The sequence below is a fragment of the Eschrichtius robustus genome, chromosome 3 (genome assembly GCF_028021215.1).
Source record: "Eschrichtius robustus isolate mEscRob2 chromosome 3, mEscRob2.pri, whole genome shotgun sequence".
Classification (NCBI taxonomy): Eukaryota; Metazoa; Chordata; class Mammalia; order Artiodactyla; family Eschrichtiidae; genus Eschrichtius; species Eschrichtius robustus.
In genome coordinates, this window is record NC_090826.1 from 93,181,815 (window position 1) to 93,209,287 (window position 27,473).

The following is a 27,473-nucleotide window of genomic DNA, read 5'->3' on the forward strand; positions in this document are numbered from 1 at the left end:
TTTGTGGTTTCCTTTGCTGTGCAAAAGCTTTTAAGTTTCATAGGGTCCCATTTGTTTATTTTTGTTTTTGTTTCCATTACTCTAGGAGGTGGGTCAAAAATGATCTTGCTGTGATTTACGTCAAAGAGTGTTCTTCCCATGTTTTCCTCTAAGAGTTTTATATTGTCTGGTCTTACATTTAGATCTTTAATCCATTTTGAGTTTATTTTTGTGTATGGTGTTAGAGAGTGTTCTAATTTCATTCTTTTACATGTAGCTGTCCAGTTTTCCAGCACCACTTATTGAACAGGCTCTTTTCTCCACTGTATATTCTTGCCTCCTTTATCAAAGATAAGGTGACCACATGTGAGTGGGTTTACCTCTGGGCTTTCTATGCTGTTCCATTGATCTTTATTTCTGTTTTTGTGCCAGTACCATACTCTCTTGATTACTGTAGCTTTGTAGTATAGTCTGAAGTCAGGGAGCATGATTCCTCCAGCTCCGTTTTTTTCCCTCAAGATTCCTTTGACTATTTGGGGTCTTTTGTGTCTCCATACAAATTTTAAGATTTTTTGTTCTAGTTCTGTAAAAAATGCCCTTGGTAATTTTTAGGGATTGCATTGAATCTGTAGATTGCTTTGGGTAGTATAGTCATTTTCACGGTATTGATTCTTCCAATCCAAGAACATGGTATATCTCGCCATCTGTTTCTGTCATCCTTGATTTCTTTCATCAGTATCTTCTAGCTTTCTGAGTACAGGATTTTTACCTACTTAAGTAAGTTTATCCCTAGGTATTTTGTTCTTTTTGTTGCAATGATGAATGGACTTGTTTCCTTAATTTCTCTTTCTAATCGTTCATTGTTAGTGTATAGGAATGCAAGAGATTTCTGTGCATTAATTTTGTATCCTGCAACTTTACCAAATTCATTTATTTCCTCTAGTAGCTTTCTGGTGGCATCTTTAGGATTATCTATGTATATTATCATGTCATCTGCAAACTGTGCCAGTTTTACTCCTTCTTATCCAATTTGTATTCCTTTTATTTCTTCTTCTCTGACTGCAATGGCTAGGACTTCCAAAACTATGTTGAATAATAGTGGCAAGAGTGGGCACCCTTCTTTTGTCCCTGATCTTAGAGGGAAAGGTTTTCAGTTTGTCACCATTGAGAATGATGTTTGCTGTGGGTTTGTTGTATATGGTCTTTATTATGTTGAGGTAGGTTTCATCTATACCTACTTTCTGGAGAGTTTCTGTCATAAATGGGTGTTGAATTTTGTCAAAAGATTTTTCTGCATCTATTGAGATGATTATATGCTTTTTATTCTTCAATTTGTTAATATGGTGTATCACATTGATTGATTTGCGTATATTGAAGAATCCTTGCATTCCTGGGATAAATCCCACTTGATCATGAGGTATGATCCTTTTAATGTGTTGTTGGATTCTGTTTGCTAGTATTTTGTTGAGTATTTTTGCATCTGTATTCATCAGTGATATTGGTCTGTAATTTTCTTTTTTTGTAGTATCTGTGTCTGGTTTTGGTATCAGGGTGATGGTGGCCTTGTGGAATGAGTTTGGGAGTGTTCCTTCCTCTACAATTTTTTGGAAGAGTTTGGGAAGGATTGGTGTTAGCTTTTCTCTAAATGTTTGATACAATTCACCTGTGAGGCCATCTGGTCCTGGACTTTTGTTTGTTGAGATATTTTTAATCACAGTTTCAATTTCATTACTTGTGATTGGTCTGTTCATATTTTCTATTTCTTCCTGGTTCATTCTTGGAAGGTTATACTTTTCAAAGAATTTGTCCAGTTCTTCCAGGTTGTCCGTTTTATTAGCATAGAGTTGCTTGTAGTTGTCTCTTATGATGCTTTGTATTTCTTCAGTGTCCATTGTAATTTCTCCTTTTTCATTTCTAATTTTATTGATTTGAGTCCTCTCCCTCTTTTTCTTGATGAGTCCGGCTAAAGATTTATCAATTTTGTTTATCTTCTCAAAGAACCAGCTTTTAGGTTTATTGATCTTTGCTATTGTTTTCTTTGTTTCTATTTCATTTTTTCTGCTCTGATCTTTATGATTTCTTTCCTTCTGGTAACTTTGGGTTTTGTTTGTTCTTCTTTCTCTAGTTCCTTTAGGTGTAAGGTTAGATTTTTTATTTGAGATTTATCTTGTTTCTTGAGTTAGGATTGTATTGCTATAAACTTCCCTCTTAGAACTGCTTTTGCTGCACCCCATAAGTTTTGGATCATCGTGTTTTTGTTGTCATTTGTCTCTCGGTATTTTTTGATTTCCTCTTTGATTTCTTCAGTGATCCCTTGGTTATTTAGTAATGTATTGTTTAGCCTCCATGTGTTTGTGTTGTTTACCTTTTTTTCCCTGTAAGTGATTTCTAATCTCATAGCATTGTGGTCGGAAAATATGCTTGATATGATTTCAATGTTCTTAAGTTTACTGAGGCTCAATTTGTGACCCAAGATATGATCTATCCTGTTGAATGTTCCATGTGTGCTTGAGAAGAAAGTGTAATCTGCTGTTTTCAGAAGGAATGTCCTCTAAATATCAATTAAATCTATCTCGTCTATTGTGTCATTTAAAGCTTGTGTTTCTTTATTAATTTTCTCTCTGGATGATCTGTCCACTGGTGTAAGTGAGGTGTTAAAAGTCCCCCACTAGTATTGTGTTACTGTCAATTTCCTCTTTTATAGCTGTTAGCATTTGCCTTATGTATTGAGGTACTCCTATGTTGGGTGCATATATATTTATAATTGTTATATGTTCTTCTTGGATTGATGCCTTGATCATTATGTAGTGTCCTTCCTTGTTTTTTGTAACATTCTTTATTTTAAAGTCTCTTTTATCTGATATGAATATTGCTACTCCAGCTTTCTTTTGATTTCCATATGCATGGAATATCTTTTTCCATTCCCTCACTTTCAGTCTGTATGTGTCCCTACGTCTGAAGTGGGTGTCTTATAGACAGCATATATATGGGTCTTGTTTTGTATCCATTCAGCGAGCCTGTGTCTTTTGGTTGGAGCATTTAATCCATTTACATTTAAGGTGATTATCAATATGTATGTTCCTATTACCATTTTCTTAATTGTTTTAGGTTTGTTTTTGTAGGTCCTTTTCTTCTCTTGTGTTTCCCACTTAGAGAAGTTCCTTTAGCATTTCTTGTAGAGCTGGTTTGGTGGTGCTGAATTCTCTTAGCTTTTGCTTGTCTGTAAAACTTTTGATTTCTCCATTGAATCTGAATGAGATCCTTGCTGGGTAGAGTAATCTTGGTTGTAGTTTCTTCCCCTTCATCACTTAAAATATATCATGTCACTCCCTTCTAGCTTGTAGAGTTTCTGCTGAGAAATCAGCTGTTAACCTTATGGGAGTTCCCTTGCATGTTATTTCTCGTTTTTCCCTTGTTGCTTTTAATAATTTTTCTTTGTCTTTAATTTTTGTCAATTTGATTACTATGTGTCTTGGTGTGTTTCTCCTTGGGTTTATCCTGCCTGGGACTCTCTGCACTTCCTGGACTTGGGTGGCTATTTCCTTTCCCACGTTAGGGACGTTTTCGACTATAATCTCTTCAAATATTTTCTCACATCTTTTCTCTCTCTCTTCTCCTTCTAGGACCCCTATAATGCAAATGTTGGTGTGTTTAATGTTATCCCAGAGGTCTCTTAGGCTGTCTTCATTTCTTTTCATTCCTTTTTCTTTATTCTGTTTCGTGGCAGTGAATTACCCTATTCTGTCTTCCAGGTCACTTATCTGTTCTTCTGCCTCTGTTATTCTCCTACTGATTCCTTCTAGTGTATTTTTCATTCCAGTTATTGTATTTTTCACCTCTGTTTGTTTGTTCTTTAATTCTTCTAGGTGTTTGTTTGTTCTTTTATTCTTCTAGGTCTTTGTTAAACATTTTTTGCAGGTTCTCAATCTTTGCCTCCATTCTTTTTCCGAGGTCCTGGATCATCATCACTATCATTATTCTGAATTCTTTTTCTAGAAGTTTGCCTATCTCCACTTCATTTAGTTGTTTTTCTGGGGTTTTATCTTGTTCCTTCATGTTGTACATAGTCCTCTGCCTTTTCATTTTGTCTATCTTTCTGTGAATGTGGTTTTTGTTCCACAGGCTGCAGAACTGTAGTTCTTCTTGCTTCTGCTGTCTGCCCTTATAGCGTTGCAGTATAGTGTGAAGTCGGGGAGCCTGTTTCATCCAGCTCCATTTTTCTTTCTCAGATTGCTTTGGCTATTTGGGGTTTTTTGTGTCTCCATACAAATTTTAAGATTTTTTGTTCTAATTCTGTTAAAAATGCCGTTGGCAATTTCATAGGGATTGCATTGAATCTGTAGATTGCCTTGGGTAGTATAGTCATTTTTACAATATTGATTCTTCCAATCTTTAAAGATATACTTTTAGTATATCTGTTTATTGTTCAATTTTTGTCCTGTTAATTGTATACCAATGGAGTAAAAGTGGTATGGAGTAATACAATATGGAAGAATTTAACTTAAATAAAGACATCTACCCCAATTAATATTTTTAAAGTATTTTATTGCTAATTCTTATTTAGGTATTCTAAGTATTTTTCCTGGTTCACCATTTCCTCCTGAATCATTGCCCTCCTTTAAAGAATGTTTTCTTCACTCCAAATGCATTGGTTACTAATTTAAGTTGCAAACAATACAAATGGATCCTGGCTAACTTCTGAACAAAATAAGTTCATTGGAAAGATACCTGTACCAGAGACAACTGAAGGAAAATACGAGTCAGGTTTGGAAAACATGTAGGCATGTATCAAGAAAACTAAGCCAAAGTGATTTTATAGGAACATTCTGTTTAGAATGACCCAGTTGGCTCTAATATCAACAGGAATGTGATGCCACTTTTGAGTGATAATTTTTCAACTCCCCTCACATCTTTCACTCACTCCCTCAAAGCTTAAGAGTGCATCACTGTGTGTCATTTTGGCATAGCCTAAATTGTGCATTAAGGATTGAGCTATCAGGAACAATGGAGAACTATCTAGCACTTTGGATTTGTAGTTGAGGGAGGTTCTTGATTTTTTATGCGACTTACAAGGTTAGGAATTTCCACAAAAATCAGAAGAGTATTTGGATTGCAATTACCCAAAGATTGATAAATGGCCATTATATTGAAAAAATTTAACATGAGTTTTAAAGAAAATTTATGTGGCATAGGGAAATACTTAAAATATATCATTTGTCAAAATTTTAGTATGGGAAACATTTTTTCTAGTATAATCAAAATTTTATTTAGAATGATACATGTAATAGAAAGGGACATGAAAATGCAACATTAATGATGATATACCATTTTAGAGCTTGGTTATGTGATTAGAAATAACTTGTACTCTCTTCTGAATCTTTCAGTTATTGTTAACAGATACTAATATAGATAAGTATCAATTTAATACAAGGAATTCAATTATTATAAAAATAGTTAAGTGTTTAGAGGCATAGAGTCTATGATAATTGTCTGGAATGACCCACTCAGTAAAAAACTGTCTACAATTATGAAGCTAGTGAGTCAGAAAGTTACCATCCAAAATATTTTCTCTAGTGTTATACCTTCTTTGCCATAATCTGTAGATTAGGAGGCTGTGGCAATTGTTGGCTCTAGGAATATGTTGCCTATCATAGCTGCGATAGTATTAGTGAATTTGCTAGATTCATACCTGGAGAAAAATTATTACTACCACCTTTATTTCAACTTCTCCTTATATAATAGTGCCTTAACCAGGGTTTTCTATATCAGTTTGCTAGATAGTACACATGTATTTTATGATCAATAAATGGTTGCTAATTATTTGTGATAATGATTATATTAAGTTTGAATATGGAAATAAATGCTAACTTTTCTAGATGTTTCATGTTAAAGAGATTATCTCAATAAGTGGATGCCATCCTGGACAAAGGAATAGCTGAGATTACTGTTTTTTTATATATATGTTTAGAGTATTAAATACATGGTTGTTTTCTGTCAGTCATCACTGAGAGATGGATCCAATGGCTCAATTAAGCAATATTCAGGATTTACATTATTGTTTGTTATAACTGGTGTACTTGTAGGTATCACGTTTAATTTTGAGAAACTTAAAAGATTAAATCTATAAATAAATAAACATGTATTCTAGAGGAAAAAATGCATGTTCAGTTTTAAAAATTTTGCACTACAACCATAACTATAAACTCCTAGCAGCATTGGTTCTTCGTTATGGTCAAAATTCTATCCCAAAATATAGAATATTATATAATTGTTGGAGTAATTCCAGCAGTGAGATACCAATTAATTAGTTTGTTAAGGAGTGCACTGCAACTTTGCAGTGTTTTTGTCAAAATTTCACAATCAATCAGCCATAATCTAGTAAGCTGCCTACTGGCCCAGGACAAATATGACAACAAAACTCTCAGGGGATTACAGAAATAGAAAAATATTCAAAGCAAGCTTTCAGCTGGTGTAACTTCTCATCAGGAATCATCTGATAATCATCTGGAGGCTGAGAAAAAGTATAAATCCTGTCATCTTTTTGTGAACTTCCCTTATGAAGCTGACAGTGGAGGGGGGAAGGGTAAGAGGCAGGAATATGAATTACGTCACGCCTTAAGGGAAGAAAGAGACGTAGCATTGGATTTACATGGCCTGGAGTGGTTCTCAAGTCTAAAAAGGAAGCCTTTCTTTGCAAAACCACTGTCTAGTTATATTTTATTTTATTCTGCCATGATTTCCTGTGAGATGTTATATGGGTTATATGACTTAAAATGGAGCATATAGCTGAACGATTGCAAGTACTGGTTCTACATGACTTTGGCATCATTGGTCATTGTTCATTTTTTCTAAACATATAAACTGTTGGCAAGGTCCATGAACCAGTCACTAGAGGAAAGCTGACAGTGGCAGTTTTAGAGTGAAGCCAATCCCTGTAGAGGAAATACCAAAGGAAATTTTCTTTACTAGAAGATACCACAATTTACACTACTGGATCATGATAGGACGACATGGAAAACAATTGCCAGGGAAATTTTTAGAAACCCTTCATGACTATAAGGAACATAAAAAGAATGAATATGTAAAAGTCAAATTCTATAGGTCAAACATCTCTTGTTTATTTCCATTAACCTGAACTTAATGATCGAAAGACAAAACTGTTTTAAGTGCTCTAATGCTAATACAAATGATGGAGGAAAAGGTAATGCCAAGTTGTAACAACACAAATGAACACTATTCTTTTTACTAAAATCAAATTTTCTGGCCTGAGGTTCTTACAAAATACACACTGTGAGTTACTATTCCTGAAACTGGGTCTATTGTAACATACTGATACCCAATATTATGAAGCTGAATCTAAAGATATATGGAGGAAGCAGAAATGGGGATAAGATACTTTCTACCTACAATGTCTACTCAGCATAGGGACCAGTGTTGTGGATTACAGAGGCCTATGGATAAGAGCTGCATATGGAGCCACTGCGGAGCATGATAAAAATAACATGGGAATTTCTCCTAGAGAAATTTTGTTCAAAAAAAGAAATCCCATTTAATGATTCTACTGTGCTTCAGTTTAGGGAACTAATGGAAAAATACGGACTCTGGGGTCAGAAATTCAATTCCTGATTACTTAATATTGATTTTACATCTTTGAATCTCAATTTCTACCCATATAAATTTTCATTGCAGATTCTATGAGCTAACACTTACAAATTTCTTCAGTTAATGTTCAATAAATCTGATCTCCTTTCTTATTCAAAGGAACAAACCTACTCATTATTGTTATTTAGTTCATATCATAAAATTTATACAAAAGAATGTAAGAGTGCTGAGTAAATGCTATAGTACTGTATTTCTGGATTGTATTAAAGAAAGTCCCCAAAGAATTGATCTTCCGACTGACTTACATTTTGGAAAAAGCAAACAAAAAACACTCCCCAAAACCCTGCTTCTTTTACTCCTGAGGTAGAATAAAAACAAACAAACAAACAAAGATATTTGGTCTTTGCTCCTGGCACAGAGTTTCAAAAATTCTAAGTTTCCTGAGTGATAAGACTGTCTTTGTTATTCTTAGGGGATGACTCTCTAGGGAGCGCCAGCCAGCTTTAGGATGGGGGATGGTCTCCAGAAAATCTAACCACATGATTAGAGGGTTGAACCTTTCAGTACCACCCCTTCAGAACTCCAGGGAGGGGAGATTGAGTTCAGTCACTTGGCCAATGACTTAATCAATCACGCCTAGGTAATGAACCCTGAAGAAAAACTCAGAACCGCAAGAATTGGTGAGCTTCCTGGCTGCTGAACATATCTATGTACTGGGAGAGTGACTCACCCTGACTCCAGAGGGAAAGTAAATAGCCTGTCCCCCTCCCTCCCAATACCTTGACCTATTTCTCTCTTTGATTTGTCTGTTCTATGTTGTATGCTTTGTAGTAAAACTGTAAATACAGTGCTTTCAGTGAGTTCTGTGGATCATTCTAACATTTCAAACTTGAACAGGGGTCATGGGAACCCTGGAATTTGTAGCTAAGTCAGGCAGAGATGTGGGTAGGCTTGAGGACCCCACTTGTGGCTGGAAGTCTTGTTGGGAGGCACTGGGACTCTCAACTTGTGGGATCTGACACTGAATCTGTATAGTGTCAGAATTAAAGAACTTTACCTTCAACTTGTGTGATCTGATACTAACTTGGGTAGTTCATGTCAGAATTGGATTAAGTTGTAGGACATACGGTTTTCGTCAGAAAATTGGTATTGGAACATAATTCCTGTGCTATGTAAGTTGTCTGTATTTTTGTGATTATATACTAACTTCACTTACTAACTTCTATGAGTTTTGAGTTATTCTTTGTTTCAAAAAACTCCTCTTTTTTCTCATATTCTTTGTCATAACATCAGTATCCTGTTATCACCTTTGGATGACTTCTATGTATAAGTGTATGATCTGTCCTGAGACCTTGATTCTCAATTTTTTAATGTTCTCATTTCTACATCTATCTCAGCTACCCATTCCTATTAATTACCCATACCTCTTAATATTGTCATAATTGAAAATCGAATCAAATATTTAAATGTCCAATAATCTCACCAAAACCATATAAATCCTTCATTGTACTTAGTTATGTAACCATCCTTCAATCTCATGCAAAGCTCCAAGCCATTGTATAGTATCAACTTCTCTGCACTCATCCGCCTTTTTACTTCTCCTAGTTATGTAGCTAAGGGTTATGCATCAACATTAAAATATTTTCTTGTAAATATATTCACCCATCCAGCTCCAGTGTTATTCCAACATATTCTTGTTACAAACTGCAGACTTGGATAAATAAATTTATGGAAATTTTATCCACTCTGTAGCTCAGCATTGATGGAGAAAAATCATACAACTGGGTATGTCAGCTCATGACATAAATTCATGCTTATAAATTATAAATTCATGATTGCCATTCCTTTTTTTGGGCACTAATACTGCCCAGTAATATAATTACAACTCACTACCTAAGATCCTTCCCTCCCCCGACCCTGCATCACCCTCTGGTCTATTTCCTGTCTGCTACACTACATTATCTTCTAATGGTCCTTTTCTTTCCTTCCCAAACATAATCAAGAATAGTTGATAGAATTGCCTCATGCTGTGTTGAGTTAACCGAAGCCTTACTATTCACAAATGTGCAAACCTATTTTCTATTTGCATCCATCTTTTCCTTCTTTCTGTTACAACAAAGAATGTTTTCCCTTCTAGCAAAGGGCAAACTTTACACCTGTATTATGAATTGCATCCCCTCTTACCTTAGAGACATTTCCCCTTTATTCCCACAGTCTTCAGAGTATTGTCATTGAAATTTTTAAGCATCATTGGGATTAATAGCCAAACTCTGCCCAGTAACTCCTATTTTAATAGCAAACAAACTTAAGACAGAAAGAACAATAAAAACAACATTTGTCTGAATTTCATTGAGATCTTTCATATGTTTTCAAAATACTCATTGCATCAACGTTTCAATTTTTTTCTAATCTTCAAGCTTATCAAAAGTTTTCTACAACCCACTGACTCCACAATTCACTTCCAGCCAAGTTTCCAAACTGTACCCTTGGCTACCATTCTTCTCAATCTACGTATTCAGACCTCTAACTCTGTTAGGCAAGTATGTATTTTTAACTTTAGTCTAATTTAAATATTAATAGTGTTTAAATTAGTTTAAAAATGTGTTGTTTGGAAATATTCTATCTCTTGGCTTTCCTGCTATTGTATTTGCCTAATCTCACTAACAATTTTTATCTCACTAACTAATTTTTCAATATCTTTTTCAGTATAATTCTGTTCTACTCTAATATAGATTTTTTTTTTTCAGGATACATCCTAGGCTGTTTTCTCTTGTGGGCTCAGTCTCCCAATCATTTCAACAGCATATATTTACATGCTAATAACTCTTAAGTATGTATCACATAGACCTTGCTTCTGAGCTCTAGACAAACATTCCTGTGAGAGTTATCTATCTGTTCTATGTCTACTTAGATTCTGTATTTGTCTATTTGGCACCCATTCATCACAGGACCAGTTATATTAACTATATTTTCTTTTCTGTATTCTTGATGCTATAGCACTTGGGTGCCTTAGAGACCAGGGGAGAGACTGCCTTTCCCAGGGCTAGCTAATTCTTAATGATAATAACAGCTTGCCTCTGAGCACGCCTTTTATATGCAAACCAACCAATCTGGATCACCCCAATCACCTCCTTATCTAACTCTCCCACACCCAGCCAATATTACCCCTGCCCTAAATCATCCCAGGGACAGGTACCAGGCAACTGGAGAGCATTCCTATAGCTCAAAGTCTGCTGTAACTATTCAAAGCAGCCAATCTTAAACTGTTTACTCTGCCCTGCCTTGCCAAGAAAACCCCAACAAAAGCTCTAGCCTAGGCTTTCTCTTTAACTTCTGCTTCTGCCCTGACCAAAATCTGGTGCTTTCTCATGCGGCTGTTCATGGCACAGTGAGCCCTTATGTCTCGGGACATGTAAGTAATGGAAATCTTCCTCCTATGGTGTGAGCCTCTCCTTGTCATCACTTGGTCGCCTCCGTAGATTAAAATTCTGTGGGTACATTTAGGTTTCTTCCATGTCTTGGCTATTGTAAACAGCACTGCAATGACATTGGGATACATTTGTTACTGAAGAGTAAATGTTATTCGTATAAGATCAAAGTGATATTTCATGCTCGTAAACATTGGTCTTTTTAATGAAAAGGGTTTGGAATTTTTAAATCTTTTATTTTTTTTAATATTCCCTATGTTGTACGGTAAGGTTTGGAAATTTTAATTCAGTGTCTAGATTTCTTTGGGCATATTGATAAACAATGTGGGGCTCCGTTTTGCTATCTCTCAAATAGTCAGTTGTAGTCTCTGTTGTCCATTGACAGGTTAAATGAATAAAGAAGACGTGGTACATATATACAATGGAATATTACTCAGCCCTTCAAAAGAATGAAATAATGACATTTGCAGCAACATGGATGGACCTGGAGATTATCATACTAAGTGAAGTAAGTCAGACAGAGAAAGACAAATATCATATGATATTGCTTATATGCAGAATCTTTAAAAATGATACAAATGAACTTATTTTCAAAACAGAAACAGACTCACAGACTTAGAGAATGAATTTATGGTTACCGGGGGAATGGTTGAGGGGAGGAATAGTTAGGGAGTTTGGTATTGACATGTACACACTGCTATATTTAAACTGGATAAGCAACAAGGACCTACTGTATAGCACAGGGAATGCTGCTCAATATTCTGTAATAACCTAAATGAGAAAAGATTTTGAAAAAGAATAGATACATGTATATGTATAGCTGAATCACTTTGCTCTACACCTGAAACTAAACAACATTGTTATACAACTATGCTCCAATATAAAATTTAAAAAAAATTTTTTTAATGTAAAAAGAAAAAATTCTGTGGGTACAAATGAGACACAGCTACCAAATTATCCAATATAGAAATTTGAGCATTTGTTATATTCTTTTTATGTCTTCTCTGCTTCAACTTTCTCCATGCCCACTACAACTATCTCATAATAGGAACCAAATTCTTGACGTTTTTGTCATTGTCCCTTTCTAATCCATTCTTCAAACTGAAAGCAGAATAATATCTTTAAAACGAAAAAGATCACAATGTGTTAAAATCTTTCAATAATTCTCTATATCCCCAAAGATAATGTCCATACTCCTAAATGAAGCAAACAAGAACTTCTATTACCTGGATTTTTTACTTCTCTGCCTCACCACTGGCCAGGCCCTTATTTTTACCCTCACAGCCATACTGGATATCATGCAATGTTCTGGAAACACTGTGTTCTTTTCACGTTCAATCGTTTTACACATGCTTATCCTCACTTTGGAAGAATCTGGCTCCACTCACTCACCGTGGAATATTCTGCCCCGAGACCTCAGAAGGCTTTCCTGACCGCTTACAATGTTGGCTGGTCTAACAATTCCTTATAACGACCTCTGTGTTCACACTTAGGTTTCTTTATTGAATAACCTCTTTTCTGTATCTTCTATTAGGCAACAGGTGTCTTGTGGTCAGGCATTGTGTCTTAACCTTGAACGCTAGTGGCTCCCTAACACACTGCTTGGCATGTACTTGGCATTCCAAAATATTCCAGAAATTTAATGAATTTGAGATTCACTCCTTGAAATTGAACAAACGTTTATGTAAACAACACTTTTCTACAGAAATACATTTTGTTCCTTTTTATTAAAAATGTTGTCATGTCTCTAAGGAGATATCAGCCCAGTTTTGTTTACTAAGTGTCGGCGGAATAGGGGTGGTTGTGGCAAATAATGATGAAATTTTTTCCGTCATTATTTGCTAAAAGCTAATAGAATCACAGTACAAACTGCATTTTCTAAGGATACTTTCTGCGTGAGGGACCCATTAATAATCAACAGCATTGTTAAGGATTAAAAGACATTATCTGTGAAAGGATTTAGTTAGCAATTCAGTTCTGATTAAGCATAACAAACGTTACATTTGTTTACCTCTGAATAGTTGCCTCTTAACTGATCTGCCATACTTTCTATCCTTGACTGCTACTTACTCCTCCTGTTGTCAAATTTTTGAGGGAGAAGGCTCAGGTTGTATTTAATTAGTCCAAGAGGTTCATTTGTTGTACTTCGAATGTGCTGACAGTTGATTCTTTTAAGCTTAGGTTAACTTTCTCCAAATAATTCATTTTAAAACAAAGAATGAGTGTTTTAAATGCCATTTTCAAAAGTTTAAATTTCAAACAAAGTGGAGATTTGTTTTCGCCTGTAATATCTCGCTTGTTTATCATGAGAATCTATATCAAAATTAGGAATTATCCATGCTGGTAATACTTGAAGTACATGAAAGCCTGCATTCTTTTCAAAAGTATTTTGTGAATTCTAAACTCGGAGGTAGGCAGTGAGGATGCTATTTTTCACATCCCCAAAGTTCACAGTCTTCTGTAAAAGAAAATTTAAAACACAGCATAGTGATACCACTGTAGTCATAAGTACAGGGGCTTTCCTATCACAAGGGAAGGACTAAAACAATGGAGGTTTTATTGATGTATTAAATATTGGTCATTATCCCTTATTTATGGAATATCTTCTCAGCTGATTGCAGAGTCTGAGACAGGGAAGTTTCCTAAGCATTGTAATCAGTGCCAGCTTCTCTTCTCCCTTCCACAGTCCCCTCAGTTCTTTGTTCTCACTAGGCACTGGCTTGAGAAATCATCTTAGTTTCTGCAGAAGTCAGTTGGCTTTACTGGCATGAGTAAAACAAAGTTGTCAACCCCAATACCATCTTTTTAAATATTTTTATTGGAGTATAGTTGATTTCCAATGTTGTGTTAGTTTCAGGTGTACAGCAAAGTGATTCAGTTATACATGTACATATATTCTTTTTCAGATTCTTTCCTCATACAGGTTATCACAGAATACTGAGTAGAATTCCCTGTACTATACAGTAGATCCTTGTTGTTTATCTATCTTATATATACTAGTGTGTCTATGCTAATCCCAAGCTCCTGATTTATCCCTCTCACCCACGTCTCCCCTTTGGTCACCATAAATTTGTTATTGATATCTGTAAGTCCGTTTCTATTGTGTAAATAAGTTCATTTGTATCATTTTAAATTATATTCCATGTATGAGTGACATAATATGATATTTGTCGTTCTGTGACTTACTTCACTTAGTATAATAATCTTAAGGTCCATCGATGTTGCTGCAAATGGCATTATTTCATTCTTATTTTTTAAAAAAAATTTTTAGTCATATATATATATTTCGTTTGCTTAATATAAGTTTTTTTTAACATCTTTATTGGAGTATAATAATTGCTTTACAATGGTGTGTTAGTTTCGGCTGTATAATAAAGTGAATCAGCTATACATATACAGGCATCCCCATATATCCTCCCTCTTGTGTCTCCCTCACATCCTCCCTATCCCACTCCTCTAGGTGGACACAAAGCACTGAGCTGATCTCCCTGTGCTGTGCGGCTGCTTCCCACTAGCTAACTATTTTAAATTTGGTAGTGTATATATATATGTCCATGCCACTATCTCACTTGGTCCCAGCTTCCCCTTCCCCTCCCCATATCCTCAAGTCCATTCTCAATGTCTGCATCTTTATTCCTGTCCTTACCCTAGGTTCTTCAGGACTTTTTTTTTTTTTTTTTTTTTACATTCCATATATATGTGTTAGCATATGGTATTTGTTTTTCTCTTTCTGACTTACTTCAACCTGTATGACAGTCTCTAGGTCCATCCACCTCACTACAAATAACTCAATTTATGGCTGAGTAATATTCCATTGTATACATGTGCCAAATCTTCTTTATCCATTCATCTGTCGATGGACACTTAGGTTGCTTCCATGTCCTGGCTATTGAAAATAGAGCTGCAATGAACATTGTGGTACATGACTCTCTCTGAATTATGGTTTTCTCAGGGTATATGCCCAGTAGTGGGATTGCTGGGTGGTATGGTAGTTCTATTTTTAGTTTCTTGATGAACCTCCATAATGTTCTCCATAGTGGCTGTATCAATTTACATTCCCACCAACAGTGCAAGAGGGTTTCCTTTTCTCCACAACCTCTCCAGCATTTATTGTTTGTAGATTTTTTGAATATGGCCATTCTGACAGGTGTGAGGTGGTACCTCATTGTAGTTTTGATTTGCATTTCTCTAATGATTAGTGATGTGGAGCATCCTTTCATGTGTTTGTTGGCAATCTGTATATCTTCTTTGGAGAAATGTCTACTTAGGTCTTCTGCCCATTTTTGGATTGGGTTATTTTTTTGATATTGAGTGGCATGAGCTGCTTCTATATTTTGGAGACTAATCCTTTGTCAGTTACTATGTTTGCAAATATTTTCTCCTATTCTGAGGGTTGTCTTTTCATCTTGTTTACGGTTTCCTCTGCTGTGCAAAAGCTTTTAGGTTTCATTAGGTCTCATTTGTTTATTTTTATTTTTATTTCCATTTCTCTAGGAGGTGGCTGAAAAAGGATCTTGCTGTGATTTATATCATGGAGTGTTCCGCCAATGTTTTCCTCTAAGAGTTTTTTAGTGTCTTGCCTTACATTTAGGTCTTTAACCCATTTTGAGTTTATTTTTGTGTATGTTGTTAGGGAGTGTTCTAATTTCATTCTTTTACATGTAGCTGTCCAGTTTTCCCAGCACCACTTACTGAAGAGGTTGTTTTTTCTCCATTGTATATTCTTGCCTCCTTTATCAAAGATAAGGTGACGATATGTGCGTGGGTTTATCTCTGGGCTTTCTATCCTGTTCCATTGATCTATATTTCTGTTTTTGTGCCAGTACCGTACTGCCTTGATTACTGTAGCTTTGTAGTATAGTCTGAAGTCAGGGAGCCTGATTCCTCCAGCTCCATTTTTCTTTCTCAAAATTGCTTTGACTATTCTGGGTATTTTGTGTTTCCATACAAACTGTGAAATTTTTTGTTCTATTTATTTCTGTGAAAAATGCCATTGGTAGTTTGATTGATAGGGCTTGCAATGAATCTGTAGATTGCTTTGGGTAGTATAGTCATTTTCACAATGTTGATTCTTCCAATCCAAGAACATGGTATATCTCTCCATCTGTTTGTATCATCTTTAATTTCTTTCATCAGTGTCCTATAGTTTTCTGCATACAGTTCTTTTGTCTCCTTAGGTAGGTTTATTCCTAGGTATTTTATTCTTTTTGTTGCAATGGTAAATGGGAGTGTTTCCTTAATTTCTCTTTCAGATTTTTCATCATTAGTGTATAGGAATGCAGGAGATTTCTGTGCATTAATTTTGTATCCTGCTACTTTACCAAATTCATTGATTAGCTCTAGTAGTTTTCTGGTAGAATCTTTAGGATACTCTACTCTATGTATAGGACCATGTCATTCGCAAACAGTGACAGCTTTACTTCTTTTTTTCCGATTTGGAGACCTAGGGACACATACAGAGTGAAAGTGACAGGATGGAAAAAGATAGTCCATGCAAATGGAAATCAAAAGAAAGCTGGAGTAGCAATTCTCATATCAAACGAAACTGACTTTAAAATAAAGACTATCACAAGAGACAAAGAAGGACACTACATAATGATCAAGGGATCAATCCAAGAAGAAGATATAACAATTGTAAATACTTATGCACCCAACATAGGAGCACCTCAATACATAAGCCAAATACTAACAGCCATAGAAGGGGAAATCAACAGTAACACAATCATAGTAGGGGACTTTAACACCCCAGTTTCACCAATGGACAGATCATCCAAAATGAAAATAAATAAGGAAACAGAAGCTTTAAATGATACATTAAACAAGATGGACTTAATTGATATTTATAGGACATTCCAACCAAAAACAACAGAATACACTTTTTTCTCAAGTGCTCATGGTACATTCTCGAGGATAGATCATATCGTGGGTCACAAATCAAGCCTTGGTAAATTTAAGAAAATTGAAATCGTATCAAGTATCTTTTCTGGTCACAATGCTATAAGACTAGATATCAATTACAGGAAAAAATCTGTAAAAAATACAAATACATGGAGGCCAAACAATACACTACTAAATAACCAAGAGGTCACTGAAGAAATCAAAGAGGAAATAAAAAAATACCTAGAAACAAATGACAATGAAAACACGAAAACCAAAAACCTATGGGATGCAGCAAAAACCTATGGATTGCTTCCCAAGAGGGAAGCAATACAATTGTATAGCAATAAAATCCTACCTCAGGAAACAAGAAACAACTCAAATAAACAGCCTAAACTTACATCTAAAGCAATTAGAGAAAGAACAAAAAATCCCCAAAGTTAGCAGAAGGAAAGAAATCATAAAGTTTAGATCAGAAATAAATGAAAAAGAAATGAAGGGAACAATAGCAAAGATCAATAAAACTAAAAGGTGATTCTTTGAGAAGATAAACAAAATTGATAAACCATTAGCCAGACTCATCAAGACAAAAAGGGAGAAGACTCAAATCAATAGGATTAGAAATGAAAAAGGAGAAGTAACAACCGACACTGCAGAAATACAAAGGATCATGAGAGATTACTACAAGCAACTATATGCCAATAAAATGGACAACCTGGAAGAAATGGACAAATTCTTAGAAAAGCGCAACCTTCTGAGACTGAACCAGGAAGAAATAGAAAATATAAAGAGACAAATCACAAGCACTGAAATGGAGACTGTGATTAAAAATCTTCCAACAAACAAAAGCCCAGGACCCGATGGCTTCACAGGCGAATACTATCAAACATTTAGAGAAGAGCTAACACCTCTCCTTCTCAAACACTTCCAAAATATAGCAAAGGGAGAAACACTCCCAAACTCATTCTATGAGGCCACCATCACCCTGATACTAAAACCAGACAAAGATGTCACAAAGAAAGAAAACTACAGGCCAATATCACTGATGAACATAGATGCAAAAATCCTCAACAAAATACTAGAAAACAGAATCCAACAGCACATTAAAAGGATCATACACCATGATCAAGTGGGGTTTATTCCAGGAATGCAAGGATTCTTCAATATACACAAATCAATGTGATACACCATATTAACAAGTTGAAGGATAAAAACCATATGATCATCTTAATAGATGCAGAAAAAGCTTTCGACATATTTCAACACCCATTTACGAAAAATACCCTCCAGAAGTAGGCATAGAGGGCACTTACCTCAACATAATGAAGGCAATATATGACAAACCCACAGCCAACATCGTTCTTAATGGTGAAAAACTGAAACCATTTCCTCTAAGATCAGGAACAAGACAAGGTTGTCCACTCTCACCACTATTATTCAACATAGTTTTGGAAGTTTTAGCCACAGCAATCAGAGAAGAAAAAGAAACAAAATATTTTTAAAAGGGATTTATTAATAGTCTCTCATTTTTTAGAATATCACAGCCTAAATAGCAAAATTGAAGCATTTATTCATATTAAAGTGTAATGTGAAAAGTTTTACTTTAAATAATGCATTTCTAAAACTGGATTTTACTCTACTGGTGGTATTTACTAAATTCCTTGTATGTCAGCCTTTTCTTAAACAGTAGGCTTTAGAAGCAATGTTCTGTAAAGATTTCATTATTTACGATTTTCCAAATGAAGAATGGTGCTGAATACTTTAATTCACATATAAATATCATAATGTGCCTATCTGTTTAAAAGACCAGTTACTTGTTTATACGTTTTCTCTCTACTAACATAGACTGTCAAGACACAGACGAGTTGATGAACAAAGACTGGAGGACATAGAGCTTCACTTAAAGTGCTTTAATTATCCTTGCAATGCTCTCTAGAGTCTATTAATTTAGAAGGTGCCTAGATTGAGGAAGGTGCATTAGCAGTCCTAGCTATAAATTCAACAATACAGTACGTCTTTGCCCATTTTTAAAATGTGCATGATAGACTATTTCTAGAACGTTGCTTTTACTCTGCTCAACTAAGATGCTATCTTTTTTGGTCACACACACAAGTGTGTGTGTCACACACCCGTATAGGGTTTTTTTACCCTATAAGTATCATGTAGCTATAGAATTTGATGGGTGATAAACAATTGCATAATAGTAAAGGAATTTAAAGTCTTCAGGCATTTTTTTTTTTCAAATAAAACAGTGCATAAGTTTTGCTCTGTTATAGAATTGAGTGTATTGTTTCATATTATATCTGAAATATTATGGCATTATAAGATTTTTAAATCATACTACCCTTGGTTTTTAGAAGAATTATGATTCATTAACAAATCATTTTTATCTGCAAATATGCAGCCTTAGTATCAGCAATAACTATAACACTTTTATTAAATTTTATTTTATTTTGATTTCTAAATTCTTAGTCAAAATGTTTTATTTTTTTCCCTTATCCACATATAATATTGATTTTTAATGCTTGTTTTTGGTTTTCTGAATTTAATAATCTTTTCTTTCATTTTTATATTAAACAAAAATAATGCAGCAAATGTTTTCTCACAATAACTAAACTGACAAATTAGTTGAGCCTGTGTGTGTGAACATTCACATTTTTCTCTTTTATTTGATGGCCTGGGGAGAATGGAACGAATTATCTCTAAAGATGCAGACAAAATCTATTTGATACATTTTTACTTAGTAGACTGCCTCATAGGAAGATACCAGTAATATTCAATGAAATCAATCAGAATTCTTTGTGGTAAGAAGATAACACTGTCTATTTTTATGAGTTAAGAGAAGAATGCCCGTAGAACATTTTCCAGAATAATGTAAATAATTATTTTATTCCTGTTACGTGTGGAATTGTGTACCCCTCCCTCAAATTCATATTTTTAAAACCTAACTCCCAGTACCTCAAAATGTGACCTTATTTGGAAGTATGATCTTTAGGTTAAAATGATGTCATTAGGGTGGACCCTAATCCAATATGACAGGTGCATTTATAGAAAGGGGAAGTTTAGAGACATGCACACACATGAGGAGTTTGCCATCTGAAGAGACACAAAGAGACGATGACCATCTACAAGCCAAAGAGAGAGGCCTGGAGCAGATCCTTCCTGCACAGCCCTCAGAAAGAACCAATCTTGCTGACTTCTTGCCCCCAGAACAGTGTGAGACAATTAATTTCTGCTGTTTAAGCAATCCAGTCTGTGGTACTTTGTTATGGCAGCTGTAGCAAACAAATACCACCTCTACAATACATATATGTTTTAAAAAATGAAAGTGATTGCTTTGAGGGAGTGGTAATAAACAAAATCATTCTTCCATATCCTATCTGGACTTTGGGTCCAAAAGTCTAGCAAAAGTAAAACTCATTTGAGAAGAGTTTTATGTAACAATATTTTCTTTTAAAATCTCATGAAATAGATCACTTTGAAAATGTAAATCAGGAGCATAATTTCCAAAATTAATTTTTAAATCAATTATTATGTTTCTTTTAGAAACCAAACACTTGAAGAGTGGAAATACATGCCCACTTTCTCTAGATTCTCAAAAGGATCATTTCAGAAGGCATATGGTGAGTTAGCCTGACCCATGTATGTCAGCTATTTATTTTCACAACTTGTAGAGAAAGCAGGGCTATTTTAGTAGCATAAGTTACCAGAAAGTTATTTCCATAACCTTTTCCCCAGCATTATGCATGCTAGAATGAATTAAGAAATCCTACTTTAATCAGATATTTGACACCAGTAAAATGAAACCCATGATATAAAATATTTAATGTTAAGAACAATAAAATAAAATTTTAAAAAAGAACAAAATATGCATTGATAATTTTGTATTGTACAGTGTAAAATTAGACAAATTTTATTTTTATCAGTGCTTTTCTTAAGTTAATGCAAAACTCCATCCCATTATATACAGTCAATATATTTCACATTTGGTATTACTTGGGAAATGCCAGTAGAGATGAAGAGGAAAAATTTAGTTGAGCATTTAATAGTTTGTGGTGACTTATAGATAAATATTACATCTGTCCTGGTATTTTCTCCAGTTAACCTTTTAGGGCTGACTGTGGGAATGGAGAGACAGCAGTATTTGAGAATGACAGGCTCTCATGCACCTGTTTCTTATCTATGGCAAGTAACAAATCTGTCAGTTACTTTCCAAATTAAAGAGACAAACTGTGACCCAGACTAAATTGGGAGCATGTTCAAAGTTTCAGATACAGTGAATCTAGTACTTTTGTGTTCCTTTATGAAACATTTTAAGACTCATGCTTAAACCATCTATATTTAAAACACCAATTTAAAGTTATTAAAGTTATTTATTGTGAAGCTTATACTCTACTAAACTTTTAAAATTATACATTTATTTATGCAGAGATCAAGATGGCAAAGTAAGAGGATGTAGAGCTCACCTTTCCCAATGAATATATCAAAAATACATCTACATATGGAAAAATTCTCACCGAAAACTAACTGGAAACTGGCAAAAGACTCCTGTACAACCAAGGCTGTAAGAAAGATGCACATGTAATCAGGTAGGAAGGGAAGAAAAGCAATCAGGTTGGGACCTGTGCCCCAGGGAGGGGACTCAGAGGAAAATAAAGATTGCACATTTGCCCTGGGGAGTGAGCAGATCGAGCCACAGACCGGGTGTCCTAATCCTGGGGTCCTCCACAGGGGAGACAAGCCCCTTGGCTGGCTGGAGAACCACTGGGACAGATAGAAAGGCTAGACAGGCCTAGACTCCATTTGTGAGGAGCATGTGCAGGCTGGCAAACCCCCGGGACAGGGCAGAGAGACATCTGCTTTAGTGGCTGCTTAGTTTCCCATGATTGCCTTGCCAAATAACCCAGTCCAAGCCAAGTGAACACTCTGGCCCTGCTCACTCCATGCCACAGCACAGCACTGGATTGGGGGCAGCCAGGGCCAAGGAAAAAACTTGACCTTGGGATTCAAGAGGCAGCCTGGTCCCAGAGCAAAGCCTGAGTAGGGTGGTGGTGGTCACTGTTGGTGCTTACTCAAGTGGCACCCCAAAGCAGCCCGATTTCTGATGGTAGCCATTCTGCCACAGCTCACAACTCCCATACACACAGAAACAACACACAGGCCCTGACTTCCCAGGGGAGTGGTGCCACAAGAAGGTGGGGGACAGTGAGCAGCTGTGAGAGACAAACTGTCTTGCCCCCGAGGCAGTGGGGAGAGGTCTGACCTGGCAGCTGCCACCCCAGCTTGCTGTGACTGCCTTGGTGTGCACCCCAGCCCAGCGTGAACTAGCCGAAGCCCTGCTCAAACCACACCACAGAGCAGCAGTGGATCTGGGGCAGTTGCAACTGGAGCGAAGACTTGACTGTGGATTGCATCTGAGCAGAGCTGCAGATGACTGCACAGCAACACATCAGACCTCTGTATATGCACAGACTCCACTTACTTCAGCACTCCCCTCCTTTGGGACAAAGGTCCTGGTGTGGGGAGAGGACAAAACACCCACTTAAAGGAAAAAGAGCCGGCCCAAGTCCAACTATCAGGGCTTCTACTCCAGCAACTTAGAATCAGACCCTGCCCCTGACAGGTCTGTGAGGGCTACTGAGCAGAGAGGAACTCTCACCTAAAATCTGGTCCAGCTTTAGCTCCTCTATCTCCAGCCACAAGACATGACTTGTGTCCACATCAAATCCAGCCCTCTTACCAAAAGTATTGGGCATGTACAATCTGCACAGGGATGCTCCCACATAAGAACACCTCTTCAAGACCACAATAGGTGACTGTTCCACCTAAATGCATAGAAGCAGAGAAAGTTAAGTAAAAGGAAAAGGAACTACTCTCAATTGAAAGAACAAAAGAAAAGTCCTGAAAAGATAAATAATGAGATAGTGATAAAAAGTTTACCCAGATAAAGAATTCAAAACATTGGCAATAAAACTGTTAACAGAATTAGGAAAAATAATTGACTAGACAATGAACATGTTAACAAGGAACTAGAAAATATAAAAAAGACCTAATCAAAAATAAATAATTCAATAGCTGAAATTTAAAAAAAACCACTAGAAGGAATGAATAGCAGACTAAGTGATACAGAGGAATGCATAAGTGATCTGGAAGATGGAATAATGGAAAACACCCAATCAGCAGTACTGACAGAAAAAAAAATTAAATGAAAACAATCCAAGAGATTTCTGAAATAACATTGTGCTCCAACATTTGCATTATAGGAGTTCCAGAAGGAGAAGAGAAAGAGAAGGGCATCCAATGTGTATTTGAAGAAATTACGGCTGAAAACTTCCCTAACCTGAAGAAGGAAACAGATATCCAGATACAGGAAGCACAGAGGGTTCCAAACAAGATGAACCCCAAACAGACCCACACCAAGGTATATCATCATTAAAATGGAAAAAGTTAAAGAGAGAATTCTAAAGGGATCAAGAGAAAAACAAAGAGTCATATACATGGAAATCCCCTTAAGGCTATCAGCTGATTTCTCTGCAGAAACTTTTCAGGCCAAAAAGGAATCGCATGATATATTCAAAGTGCTGAAAGGAAAGACCCGGTAACCTAGGATACTCTACCCAGCAAGATTATAATTTAGAATGGAAGGGGGGGAGATAAAGAACTTCCCAGAGAAGCAAAAACTAAAAGAATTAAGCAATACTAAACCTATCCTAAAAGTAATGTTGAAGGATCTTCTCTAAATGAAAAAAGTAAGAATATAGGAAAGGGAAAATCCCACTAAGAGAAGCAAATATACATTAGGGGTGGAATATCACTTAAATAAGCCAGTACATAGGTAAATGACAAAAAAGTGTAAAAGCAACTATAAATACAATAAATAGTTAAGGGATAAGCATGAAGATGTAAAATATGACATCAAAAACACAAAATGTGGGAGATGGGAGTAAAAAATATAGATCTTTTAGAATGTGAACTTAAATGACTATCAGTTTAAAACAAGTAGATATAATTATGGGTCAACATACATGAACCCCATGATAATCACAAATCAAAAACGTGCAATAGGTACACAAACAATAAGAGAAAGGAACCTGAGCATACTATTAAAGAAAATCATCAAACCATAAGGAAAGAAACAAAGAGAAAATGAACAAAGAAGAACTACAAAACAACCAGAAAATAAGTAATAAAATGGCAATAAGTATATACCTACAAATAATTACTTTCAATGTCAATGTACTAAATGCTCCAGTGAAAAGACATAGGGAGGCTGATTGGATACAAAAAACAAGACCCTGTAATATGCTGTCTACAAGAGACTCAATTCAAGCTGAAGACACACATAGTCTAAAAGTAAGCGGATAGAAAAAAATATTTCATGCAAATGGAAATGACAAGAAAGCAAGGCTAGCAATACTCATACCAGACAAAACAGACTTTAAAACAAAGACTATAATGAAAGACAAAGAGGGCCATTATATAATGATAAAGAGATCAATATGAGGAGAGGCTATGATACTCATTAACATATATGCATCTAACATAGGAGCACCTAAATATATAAAGCAAATACTAAGAGACATAAAGGGAGAAATTGACCATAATAGGAGACTTTAACACCCCACTGACATCAATGGCCAGATCATCTAGACAGAAAATCAATAAGGCATCAATGGTCTTAAATTATATAATAGATACCTACAGGACATTACATCCCAAAACAGAAGAATACACATTCTTCTCAAGTGCACATGAAGCATTACCCAGGATACATCACATGCTAGGGCACAAAAGAAGTCTCAACAAATTTAAGAGGATCGAAATTATATCAAGCATTTTTTTGAACCACAACGGTATGAAAATAGAAATCAACTACAGAAAGACAAATGGGAAAAGAACAAACACGTAGGTACTAAACAACTGGCTACTAAAAAATCAATGGGTCAATGGAGAAATCAAAGAGGAAATTGGAAAATACCTTGTGATAATAAAAATGGAAACAACTCTTGAAAATCTATGGGATGTAGCAACAGCAGTTCTGAGAGGGAAGTAATGATACAGGCCTTCCTCAAAAAACAAGAAAAATATCAAATACACAACCTAACCTATAACCTAAAATAATTAGAGAAAGAACAACAAATAAAGACCAAAGTCAGCAGAAGGAAGAAAATAAAGATCAGAGGAAATAAACAAAATAGAAATCAAAAAACACTAGAAAAGATAAATGAAACCAAGAGCTGCTTTTTAAAAAAGATGAACAAAATTGATAAACTTTATTTAGTCAGGCTTGCCAAGAAGAAAAGAGTGGACCCATAATACTCCCAGAAGTGAACACAGGTGGAATACTCTTTGACATAAATCATAACAATATTTTTTTGGATCAGTCTTGTAAAGCAAGAAAAATAAAAGTAAAATTAAAAATGGGACCTAATTAAACTTAAAAGCTTCTGCACAGCAAAAGAAACCACCAATGACATTAAAACATGACCTATGGAATGGGAGAAGATATTTGCAAATGATATGACCAACAAGAAGTTAATATCCGAAATATATAAACAGTTCATACTACTCAATATCAAAAAAAAAAACCCAATCGAGAAATGGGCAAAAAAAAAAAAAAAAAAAAAGAAGAAATGGGCAGAAGATCTCAATAGACATTTTTCCAAGAAGACATAAAATGGCTAACAGGCCCATGAAAAGTTGCTCATCGCTAATTATTAGAGAAATGAAAATCAAAACAGCAATGAGATATGAGCTTACACTGATCAGAATGGCTATCATTAAAAAGTCTACAAATAACAAATGTTGAAGAGGATGCAGAGAAAAGTACACTGTTGTTGTACACTGTTGTTGGGAATGTAAATTGGTGCAGCCATTGTGGAAAACAGTACAGAGTTTCCTCAGAAAACAGAACCACAATATGATCCAGCAATTCCACTCATTGGTTTATATCTGGAAAAAATGAAAACAGTAATCTGAAAAGACAGATGCAGCACAATGTTCATAACAGCAGTATTTACAATAGCCAAGATATGGAAGCAACCCAAATGCCCATCAACAGATGAATGGATAAAGAAGTAGTGGTATAAATATATACAATGGAATATTGCTCAGCCATAAAAAGAATGAAATTCTGCCATTTGCAGCAACATGGATGGACCTAGAGAATATTATGCTTAGTAAAATAAGACAGACAGAGATAGATAAATACTGTATGATATCACTTTTTTGGAATCTAAAAAAGTAATACAAATGAATGTATATGCAAAACAGATATAGACTCATGACATGAAAACAAACTAGTGGTTACCAAAGGGGAGAGGGAAGGTAGAAGGGGAATTTTAGGGGTATGGGATTAAGAGATGCAAACTACTATGTATAAAATAGATAAGCCACAAGGATATATTATATAGCACAGGGGATTACAGCATTATTTTGTAATAACTTTTAATGGAGTATAATCTGTAAACATACTGAATCATGATGCTGTACACCTGAAACTAATATAATATTGTAAATCAACTATACTTCAATTAAAAAAAAAACCTCATACATTCATTTTTTAAATATTAAATTTAAATGATTTAGGAACATAGGAGAAGTCAGGTCACAGACAAAACATGACAAAAAATACAGGTTAAAAACAAAAATGTACTTATGTTTAATATTGAAAATTTTCATATAAAGTCTGATATTAATTCCTTGCTTTCCTCTGTAAAAGCTATTGTGATTCAAATGATTTAAGTATGACTGGTCTTGATTATTCTAAATTTTAAATTCATAGAATTCTGCCTTATATTTTATGTAATCAACTCTTCAAAAATATTTATATGCCTGAGATTTAATTTTGATAAATCAAAATGTTTTTCGTTGTTTTTGATGCTTTATTTACCTGCCCTAAACTTCATTCTTCTAACTCTTGACAATATGTTTTATCTATATTTTATCAAACAGTGCTTCTAATAATGTGCTTTCTAGAAAGAAAGATTTTGTTTCTTTATTTTAGAATGTGTTTAAGTCTATATGACTATCAGTCTAAAGCAAGTAGATATAGGAAGGGGTTAACATACTAAAAAAACAGGGTAACCACAAATCAAAACATACAGTAGACTCATGAAAACCAAAAAGTAGAAAACACGAGCATGAAATAATAGGAAATTATCAAAACACAAAAACAAAAAGAAAGGAACAAAGAAGAAACATAGAATAAACTGGAAAACAAGGTTTAAAATGGCAATAAATACATATCTGTCAATAATTACCGTAAATGTCAATGGACTAAATGCTTCAATCAAAAGACATAGAGTGGCAGATTGAATAAGAAAACAAGAATCTACAATATGCTGCCTATAAGAGACCCACTTTAGGCCAAAGGACACACACAAATTGACAGTGAAAGGATGGAAAAAGATTATTTCATACAAATGGAAATGACAAGAAAGCGGGGGTTGCAATACTCATATCAGACAAAACTGACTTTAAAAGAAAGGCCATAAAGAAAGATAAGGACACTATATATTGATAAAAGGATCAATACAAGAAGATTTTACCCTTGTGAACATATATGCACCTAATATAGGAACACCC

At 35.1% G+C, this 27,473-nt stretch overlaps 1 long non-coding RNA gene across 1 annotated transcript in view; it reads left to right on the plus strand.

The window, feature by feature from the left end:
- Nucleotides 1-27,473, plus strand: part of LOC137761190 (uncharacterized) — a 111,003-nt gene that overhangs the window by 72,316 nt on the left and 11,214 nt on the right. Inside the window, exons 3-4 of the long non-coding RNA XR_011073403.1 lie at nt 20,433-20,509; nt 21,316-21,475. This is a non-coding gene — a long non-coding RNA (uncharacterized lncRNA). The remainder of the gene's footprint in view (nt 1-20,432; nt 20,510-21,315; nt 21,476-27,473) is intronic.